Source organism: Solanum stenotomum, chromosome 4, assembly GCF_019186545.1.
Source record: "Solanum stenotomum isolate F172 chromosome 4, ASM1918654v1, whole genome shotgun sequence".
NCBI classification, from domain to species: domain Eukaryota; kingdom Viridiplantae; phylum Streptophyta; class Magnoliopsida; order Solanales; family Solanaceae; genus Solanum; species Solanum stenotomum.
In genome coordinates, this window is record NC_064285.1 from 59,518,581 (window position 1) to 59,528,668 (window position 10,088).

The following is a 10,088-nucleotide window of genomic DNA, read 5'->3' on the forward strand; positions in this document are numbered from 1 at the left end:
AAATTTGATGGTGTGTTGAAAAGACGAGAGGGTCGAAATATGTTAATGAATTCCCAACATTTGAAAATGAGACCAATGATCCCATATTTTACTAAATCAAAAGGCCAATTATGACTGTCAAAACAAGGGAAAAAAGCAAAAAAAAAAAAGAAAAAAAGAAAAAGACATACAAAATAATAAAAGATGTGTAGACACAAGCAATGGCACCAAATTTTCTTGTAGAAGTTGTAACACCTCGAACTTTAAAAGAGCTAAATAGAAATTCGTGCAAGTCATCCATTAGTTTTTAGTTTTTGTTCAATTTTAAATGATCATATCTTTTAGCACATAAAGATTTAGGTGGATCATGAACTATTAAATTGAAGGTCTCTTCAGTCCTCTTTCCAACGACGCCAAGTTTGATAAATTTCGAACTCGGAGTAAAAATTTATGTCCGTTTGAGTGAAGCCTCTCTATTTAAGGCATTTCATTCATTTTAGGAAAGGGTATTTTGGTCTTTTCTTTTCCCACTAGGCCTAACACATTTTTTAACCAAATAAGGGTCTAATCTGATTAAACCACTTTTTCACGCTCCTAAACACTTAGGGATTTAGAGCAACGTTTCAAGAGGAGATTAAGGGCTAAGTTGAAGCAGCTGATTTGTGGATTTCGCTAAGAACATTGTTCTTTCCAAGTATGTAAGGCTTCTCACAGTGATGGACTTGTCGTCCTCACGCCATACATCTGAGTTTATCCATGAAATCATTGAAATCAAAGAGTTCTTGAATAGTTTCTTTATTTTTGATCAATTCATGAATAATGGAGGTTGTGAATCCTTTTGTATTGTGGATCTTGGGTAAGAGCCATGTTTTGAGGAGGTTTGTATGAGGATTTCTATGAATTGTGTTGGGTTTGATAATCAATAAGAGTTTAGGAAGAAACACCCAATTCTAAACGCGTTAAGACCATGAATTGAGTAGAAAAATTCGTTGGAAGCTAAATTGGGTCGTGACAACCTGACTCAATGAAACGTTATAGATGCCAAGTTTTAAGTCAGTTCTTGGAAGTAGTGAGATATGTCAAAGAGGCCTTCGTAGCAACAAAGGGCAATAATCACTTGATTGCATTTTGTGATTAAGACTAGGGAACATGTCTACAAACGAGAAGAAGATCAATCACAGGCTAGCTACTTAATATAGTTTGGAGATGCACTAGTATCCTTGAAATATGAAAAGAAGAAATTGTCTCTAGAATTGTTCAACTGAAACTGAATTAGAGCAAGGCATCATGTACACCAGAGATCAGTTGGATAGTAAATACAATAATTCAAGATAATAATCTCATTTCTCTACATCTCTATGACGCCTCTAACAAGTCTAACTGAGATCAGCAAGCAGAATGGTGAGGCAGCATGTCAAAACGCCAGCCACAACTGAGGATTGAACGATTGGAGATGCATCAGCATTGCTTGCAGGGGTTATCTTTGCAACAGGAGGTAGAGGTGGCTCAACCACATCACTTTCCGTAAGTATAGGGCTGGGAGGTTCCGCTGGTGGCAATGACTGATGAGACATGAATTGTAGGAGACCTCCAGTTTCAACGGGGCTAAAATACAGTGATCGGTGTTTGTAACCCAAACAATGGTTCCCTATAACCCAACACACAAATATAAGCTCAATAAAAGTGCCAAAAAAAAAATCAGTGTTATTTCCAAATATAATCTCTACTTGTCCTTATCAGTTTCTCAATTCAGGATTAATTACTTACTTACTTCTGTATGTAGCAGCTGTGCGAGGGAAATCTGTTATAACACCATCAATGCCAGCTCCAACAATATAATTGTTTATCTCTACAGATGAATCCCATGCTTGAGACACAAACTCATTGTTAAAGCGTTGAACGTATACTAATAGATTTGATGATTGCAGCTTCTGCACCACATCTGTTTTCCCAACGAGAAAATCATCCTCACTCCGGAAAACAGAATTCTTGGTTAAAATTACTGAACTAGCAAAGCTCTTGATCTCGGCTCTCAATATCCCTGATATTATCATCTATCATATAAACAAGTTCATAGCTTCTTTTCTTAAATTCTTTCAGAACTGAACTGTCTTTAGATTGGATCATAACTTTCTTTGATGTCTGATTATTGTAACCAGTATTCCTCAAGGCTTCAACAACAGCAGCAATTACACCAAATCCCTGATTTGCCAGGTAATCTGCCTTCTGCACAAGTGCCACAGATAAAGACGTATGTCCTCATTTATTTCGACAAAATATTATTTAAATATTTTACAACCGCTGTACCAAGTACCTTAGACGACATTGTAAAAGGAGAATTTTAAAGTTAAGTTATTTCAATGTAACATTTTGTCTTGGGACAGACTAACAAAGAAAAGGGAATTCTAAAAACTGTTGCTTTACGTTTGCTGATACATAATGTCTTATTAACAATGTCAACGTACAGAACCTGCATGAATAAACTCACCTCTATTCTGATCATGACACCAGATAGAGTTGTGGCACTTTTTGCATATATCAAGAAATCCACCAACGACACAAAGCTCCCGTCATTTATGGCTTTTGGATTTCGGTACAATCCAAACCCTGACCATGGGCGGGCTAGATATTTTAGCTACAAGAAGTGAGAGAGAGCATGTTAAGTACAACATTACCCTCCAGAAAACTCATGACTCTTAGGTAGATGTTTAAACATAAGAAATTAGTCGGTTCAACTTAATTACGTTTCAGGCTCTTAATCTCATCCCAATTAAGGTTAAAAGTGAATATTCCAGTAATTACTGGGTCAGTATTAGTAATATTGCTGAATGGCGATTGAAGAATTGTAGTCTTATCCACCAAATTAATAGAACCCAGGCAGAAGGGTATTCCATCCTTTGTCATTTGAACAGGACAGTCGAGGACATCTGCACCATCCGAAACAGCTTTTGTATATGCCATATCAGTACAACCCGGGTAGTCTCCACGTGCTCCTTCAGATGTGATAATCAGAAACTTTTCTGTGGAAAGAGTGAGGAGATATAATAATGTCTTGTACAAACTGTAAGGAGATATTTTTTATCATTATCTTAACATGTTTTCTGACTTTAAGTGTTACAGTATTATTCAAATTTCAATCTTGAGTAGACAGTATTAGCTCAAAAATTTGGCATGATATGTAATGGTTTGCATTTTCATATTTCAGGAATAAAATACTGAGCAAAACAACATTCACCAGTGTCACAAAAACAAGTTGCTTACCTCGAGGTTTATCATTCTTGTTCAAATGAGCGAAGCAATCTGCAATATTACAGCAAGTATAGGAATAATTAATGATGAGTACCACGATAGAAATTAAAGCAAAAACATGAAGAATATAAAATGGATACCGAAACCCAAGATATTATAGAGGCAACTGAGATCACCATCATCATCTATGACTATCCACCACATTTACAAATCTAGTGTGTCCAAGGTCTACCCTTTGATATCACTATTAGTGATCAATTTATCTTAAATAAAACTACTTGTTTTTCCTTCCTTTCATGTTTGTTTTTATAATCAAATTAAGGATAGGAGAAGCTTATTGATCACAGTCAACTAAAATACTTATGAAAACAACAGTCTTCTGTTATCTATTTCATCAATTGTAGCATTCATGGTTACCTATTGTCGCTGATGCAGTTACTGGGAAGTCAGACAATACTCCATCCACAGAAAAGACGCCATTGTCAATGAAGGACAAATACTCAAATGTGGGATCATAGCTGAAATTGTAAGGAAAATGTACATCATTTGCAAACTCCGATGCAAAAATCTCAAGACCTTCTTTATGAGCATCTAACACAAGCAACGTATATGGTTGCAAGTAGTGGGAGTTGTCCACCGGCCAGATATAAGATTTGGGAACAAGAATTCCAGAGGCAAACGTTTTGATAAATGTGAGGTTGTTCAATAAGAAACCATATGTTTGATTTATTGAAGGCTCAACATCATCCTGTCCGAGAAACCGGAAAACAAGTTTTGTAACTCGTGGATTGAATCGTGCCACAATACTTGTGAGGAAAGTCACCTCAGGTGATGAAATATAGTTAATGAGAACATTCTTGGATAGAGATATAGTATAACTTCTCATACTAAGATTATGTTGGGTGAAGAAATTGTCATGCTGTAAAAAGGATTTGCAAAACAAAAGATCAGTAAAAGCAGTACAACACAACTTTATAAGTGAAAACTTATCATCATCACTGAATATAAGTACCTGTATGTTCAACCATAATCCCGGAGGTTTAACTTGGTTTGCCACATCCTGGACAGTAAGAATTCTATACTTCGTTCCATCAAATTTTTCGGTTCGAATATAAACTCCTTGCCTCACTGTCCGGTAAAGCATCAGTTACGTTACTAGACATCATATATTACTGGTTATCTTTGATTAAAACATAAAAATCATGTGAAGAATAAAACATTTTATTAAATATGAGTAGCATAACTATATCAATTCACACTTGTGATAAACCTACAAACGAGGACACTCAAATAGTTACAATAATATAGTAAAAGAATTAATAAGGAATATATTGGTCAAACAACACTCTTTATTAGTTTTATCTTTTAAGAATTATGTCAAACTTTATCATAACAACTAAAAAGGAACGGAGGGAGTATAATAAACCATAGAAAGGGTCAAAGGGATATTTTGACAAAGCAAAAATGACATTCTTGGACATTGATTCCAAAATTTTACACCTACAGTCATGCATGCACAACATGATATGTTTGTGAAGAAAACTACCAATTAGGTTTTATATTGACCTTACAGGTGACATGTGCGAGATCATTGAGATTAAAATCTACAGAGAACCATCCTTGTATTAACACTCTATTCACTCTTGTTATTTTTGTAGTGAACATCAATGTCAGAGGCATTGTCAAGCTTGAGGTTTGGAAAACAGATACCAACTCCATCTTTAGTGAGTTGCACATCACACCAACTAATGACATTGGGCAAGCTAGATTCCATTGCCATAGTATATGCCTCGTAGCTTGAATCAGGAAATAATCCAGAAACTCCACCACGCGCTATCACTAATGGTGCATCTCCTACAATCAATGAATTAAAAACACTATAACGACTACGAAATATTGTAAAGCTAAGGTTGTGTTCAGTTACTTACATATCAAGATCCCCAGACGTACTACACTAACAATTAAAAAAGTGAGCAAATGAAAAGAATTGTGTTACCACTTAGTGTTAGCCATTTTGTTTGAAATCTTTGACCAACAACATCTATTGCAAAGAGCAATACCAAGCATGAGAGACACCAAAGATTCCGCATTGCCACTTGCAGCCAAGGAAGAAGATGGAGGAAGAAGAAGCTAAGACAAATATATTGGTGATTATTCAGATGCTGTGAAGGTAAAAAGCTGCTTGTTCTGGATATAGATATATATTCTGTGTTTGATCACCGGTCAACTGCAGAGAACCCACTCCAACTCATGAGGCCATGTAAGTGTACTCTTATTTGTCAATATTTTCCAGTTAATTGGTATGTGCATATTTGATGCCTTTGCTGGTGAATATTCACAAATTTAACATATATAATTATTAATCATTTTATCACTTAGTTATTCATGTGTTTTGTTAAACTTGTGTTACGTTGTTATTCCATATCAGTGTTTTAAAAGGAGGGGGCGTGAGGCGAGACATTTTATGCGTCACGGGACGAGACGTAAACTCCGAGACACAAGGCGTAAGTCTTATGAATCTACCGGGCGTAGTCTCATGTATATTCAATTTTATAATTTTAGTACATTCAATTAATTTACAAATAAATTTTATTAAATAACCTATATATATATATATATATATATATATATATATATAATATATTATGATTTTTATTTGAGAAAGGTATTAATCACCAATAATGAAGAATAAAATATTACAATTACTATTTGAAAAATATCATTACACCAATAATAAGAATATGATTTAAAGCAAAAAAAAGGTTCAAAAGTTTTAAAAAAAAAAACAAAAAAGCCCGGAGCATACGTTTTTACGCCCAGGGCCGGGCTTACGTTTTACGCTTGGAGCTTACTCCCTATGGATCTACGCCTTACATTTGCGCCCCGGTGCGTTTTTGGTGCGCCCCGCTCCGAGACTCGCCCAAAAAATGTTATTGAAAACACTGTTCCATAATTAACGGTAATATAGTTCAAAGAAGAGTTCAAGTCTAAACACACAAAAATTTCAGTTAATTGATGATTAGATGTGTTCTTTAAGATTTCACAAGGATCCAAATTAAAATTTATAAATAATTGAGGAATCATTGTCCCTAAATAAATATCATACGCATTATTTGCGTTTGTAGTTTGCTTTTGCTTATACTTCCCACTTAAAGAAATGAGGTACGAAAATAGCTCTATCAGCTTTAATTTGATTATGATATCAAATGGATTATTCTGGTAAGTTTGCTTTGTTACAGACTGGAATTTAAGTTGGAGATAACATTACTTAAATTGTTTAAAATACATGTGAGGTGTACGTAGCTTAATTATTGGAGAGTTGTCCACATCTTCACCCTGATATAAAGGGTTTAAATCTCACTTTATTTCCCGCACAAATACAAAAAAGGTCCTAAAATTATGAATCTATATGATTCTCACGTAACAATCCATATACTATTATCATTCATCTCGTTAAACCAATTATCATTTGTCACATAGTACGAATATGATAAATGACACAAAAATGGAAAGCATTATTAATGAATTTTGGCATTTATTTTTATTTACTTTGAGTGGTAAGAATTATGTAAATAAAATATGTATATAATGATATGAAACACTTCATTTTATTTTACCTCTAGGGGTCAATGTTACTATCATACTTCAAAAGAAAAACATTCATGAATTTTGTTGGCAGTAATAACAATAAATAATGAGTAAAAAAGAAGAAATGCAGAGAAAAAATAAACTCGAGGGATGTCTAAGTGAAGTGCTCTATATCTGCTAAGTGAACAACCAAATTAATTAGTCAGTCATGACATGATTTGTAGTAACATTATTTTTTTGGTTCTTGGGTACAAGTTAACGTATAAATGAATCCTAAAATTAGGGTGTACAAAATCGAATCAAACCGCAAATTGAGTTATTCTGGAAAAAAAATCCGACTAGTGGTTTGGTTTGACTTAGTTTGGTATTGGGAACAAAAAAACCGACTATATTTGGGTTGGTTTGGTTTTAACTAAAAAAAACCAACCCGAGACCAAACCAACCCGACATTATATATGTAATTTTAAAATTTTATTTTATACATAAAAATATTTACTTTGATATAATTTTAAAATATTTCTTATACTATTTCATAGTTTTTATCTTTTAATATATTATTTCAATTTTAAAACTTAGAATTCGGAATGGTCCAATAAAGATTATAGTTCATAGATGTTGATAATTATAATAAAACTTGAATCAAAATCAAATTAATACTAATGCAAAAAGAAAATCAATTCAACACTAAGAATGACAATAATATTGAATATTTATTCTTTAGTTTTACATTGGTTTAGACAATTAAAATACATAATCTAATTTTAATTTTCCTTAAATATTTAGTAATGTAACTAATACTTATTAAACTTATTTTAGCATGATTTAGTACTTTTAAATTATGATCATTTTCATTATGACTTTGCAATATTTATTTTATATGATGATTTCATTACTATTTTTATTGAATATTTTTGTGTCATCAGTACTAATCTCATATTTTGTGTTATTTTTTTAAGAAACACCTTTGATAATTATATTTTGGTTGGACTAAAGAAATATTTGGAGGACAACTTAATTATATGATTGTATGCAAACTTTACCGAAAAAATCCAAAATTCTGAAAAAATCCGAGGTTTATTAGTTTGGTTTGATTTATAAATTTAAAAATTCGACACAATGGTTTGGTTTGGTATTTGAAAAACCCGAATCAACCCGAGGTTGAAAAACCCGAAAAAATCCAAATTTTATTACTTTGGTTTGGTTTATAAATTTAAAAATTTTACACAAATGGTTTGGTTTGATATTTGAAAAACCCGAACCAACCCGGTCATGTACACTCCTACCTGAAATATCTAATAAGCATACTACTATAGATTAAATGTCACGCCCCGAGCCTACATTTTGGACGTGGCCGGCATTCGAGAACCATTGTAGGTTCCCAAGCGAACCCTTATGTAATTCAGAACTTGCAAATTCTTTGCCTCTTTGTTTTAATTTCGTTTGGAGGCTAACAACTTACTGTTGTAGCTAGGGGCGGACCCACGTTAGGCGAAGAGGTGTCAAGCGGCACCCCTTCATCAGAAAATTTTACTATATATTAATACTATGTATAATGTTTATATAAAATAAAATGACATTATTTGACAGTAATAGTTTGATGGTGTGTTGGTTCTCCTTCTGATTTTGGTGTCGCGGGTTCTATCCTTAATCAAATCTTATCTTTCTCAAAGTATAAGATGGCGTGTTGGTTCTCCCTTTGGTTTTGGTGTTTGGCGTCGCGGGTTCTATCCACAATCAAATCGTATTTTTTGCATTTGCAAAATATGTTATTCATACTAAAAAGTAGGGGTGTACAAAATCAAACCAAAAATCGAATCAAACCGCAAATTGAGTCAAACCAGAAAAAAAAACCCGACTAATGGTTTGGTTTGACTTCTTTTGGTATTGGAAAAAAAAATCCGATTATATTGGGTTGGTTTGGTTTTAACTAAAAAAAGTCAACCCGAGATCAAATCAACCCGACATTATATATATAATTTTTAAAATTTATTTTATACATTAAAGTATTTACTTTGATGCAATTTCTAAATATTACTTATACGTTTTCATAATTTTTATCTTTTAACATATGTTTCAAGTTTTTATGAGACTTAAAATTGTGAATGGTGTAATAAAGGTTGTAGTCCATAGATATTAGTAACTCTAATAAAGCTCAATTCGAAATCAAATCAATACTAATACTAACAAAATAAATTAATTCAACACTAAGAATGACAATAATGTTCAATATTTGTTCTTTAGTTTTACATTGGTTTAGACATTTAAAATACATCCAATTTAAATTTTTCTTTAATGTTTAATCATGTAATTAATACTTATTAGACTTATTTTAGCATGATTTAGTACTTTTACATTATGATCATTTTCATTATGACTTATCAATTTGCAATATTTATTTTAAATGATTTCATTATTATTTTTATTGAATATTTTAGTGTCATCACTCATATCATATTTTCTGTTATTTTCTTAAGAAACACCTTAGATGATTGTATTTTGGTTGGACTAAAGAAATATTAGGAGCACAAGTTAATTATATGTTTGTATGAATACTTTACCGGAAAAATTCAAAAGCCTGAAGAAAAAAAATCTGAGGAGTATTAGTTTGGTTTGATTTAAAAATTCAAAAATTCGACACAAATGGTTTGGTTTGGTATTTGAAAAATCCGAACCAACCCGAGGTTGAAAAATCCAAAAAAACCGAATTTTATTAGTTTGGTTTGGTTTATAAATTTAAATTTTTTATACAAATGGTTTGGTTTGATAGTTGAAAAACCCGAACCAACCCGGTCATATACACCCCTACTAAAAAGATGTGGTTAAGTAGTCTTGAACCCAAGACCTCCTTTAGCTTAAAACTAATTTAAACCAATGGAGTTAAGGATGTAATCTATTTATAAATGCGATAGTTAAATTTTTAACTTGCTTTCTATAAATATTGACATCGCTTACTAAAAATTATGTGTACGCCACTAGTTGTAGTTACTTTTTATATACAATGAATTAGTTCAATGAAAACATATAATCAAATGGGTTCAATTTGCGTATCGACTCACCCATGAACTGATAATTAACTCATTAAATGTTGAGTATTCTTCAAATTGAATCAAACTGAGAAAAAAAATTCAACTAGAAGTTTGGTTTGACTTGGTAATTTGGTGTTGGAAAAAATCTGACCATATTTAGATTGAGTTGGTTTTAACTTTAAAAAATCAACTTGAGATTAAAACAACCACACATTATATATATATATATATATATATATATATATA

The 10,088-nt window shown here is 32.3% G+C and overlaps 1 pseudogene; it reads right to left on the reverse strand.

Moving 5' to 3' along the window:
• Positions 1-711: 711 nt before the first annotated feature.
• LOC125861605 (glycerophosphodiester phosphodiesterase GDPDL3-like) lies at positions 712-5,318 on the reverse strand (annotated as a pseudogene).
• Positions 5,319-10,088: the final 4,770 nt, after the last annotated feature.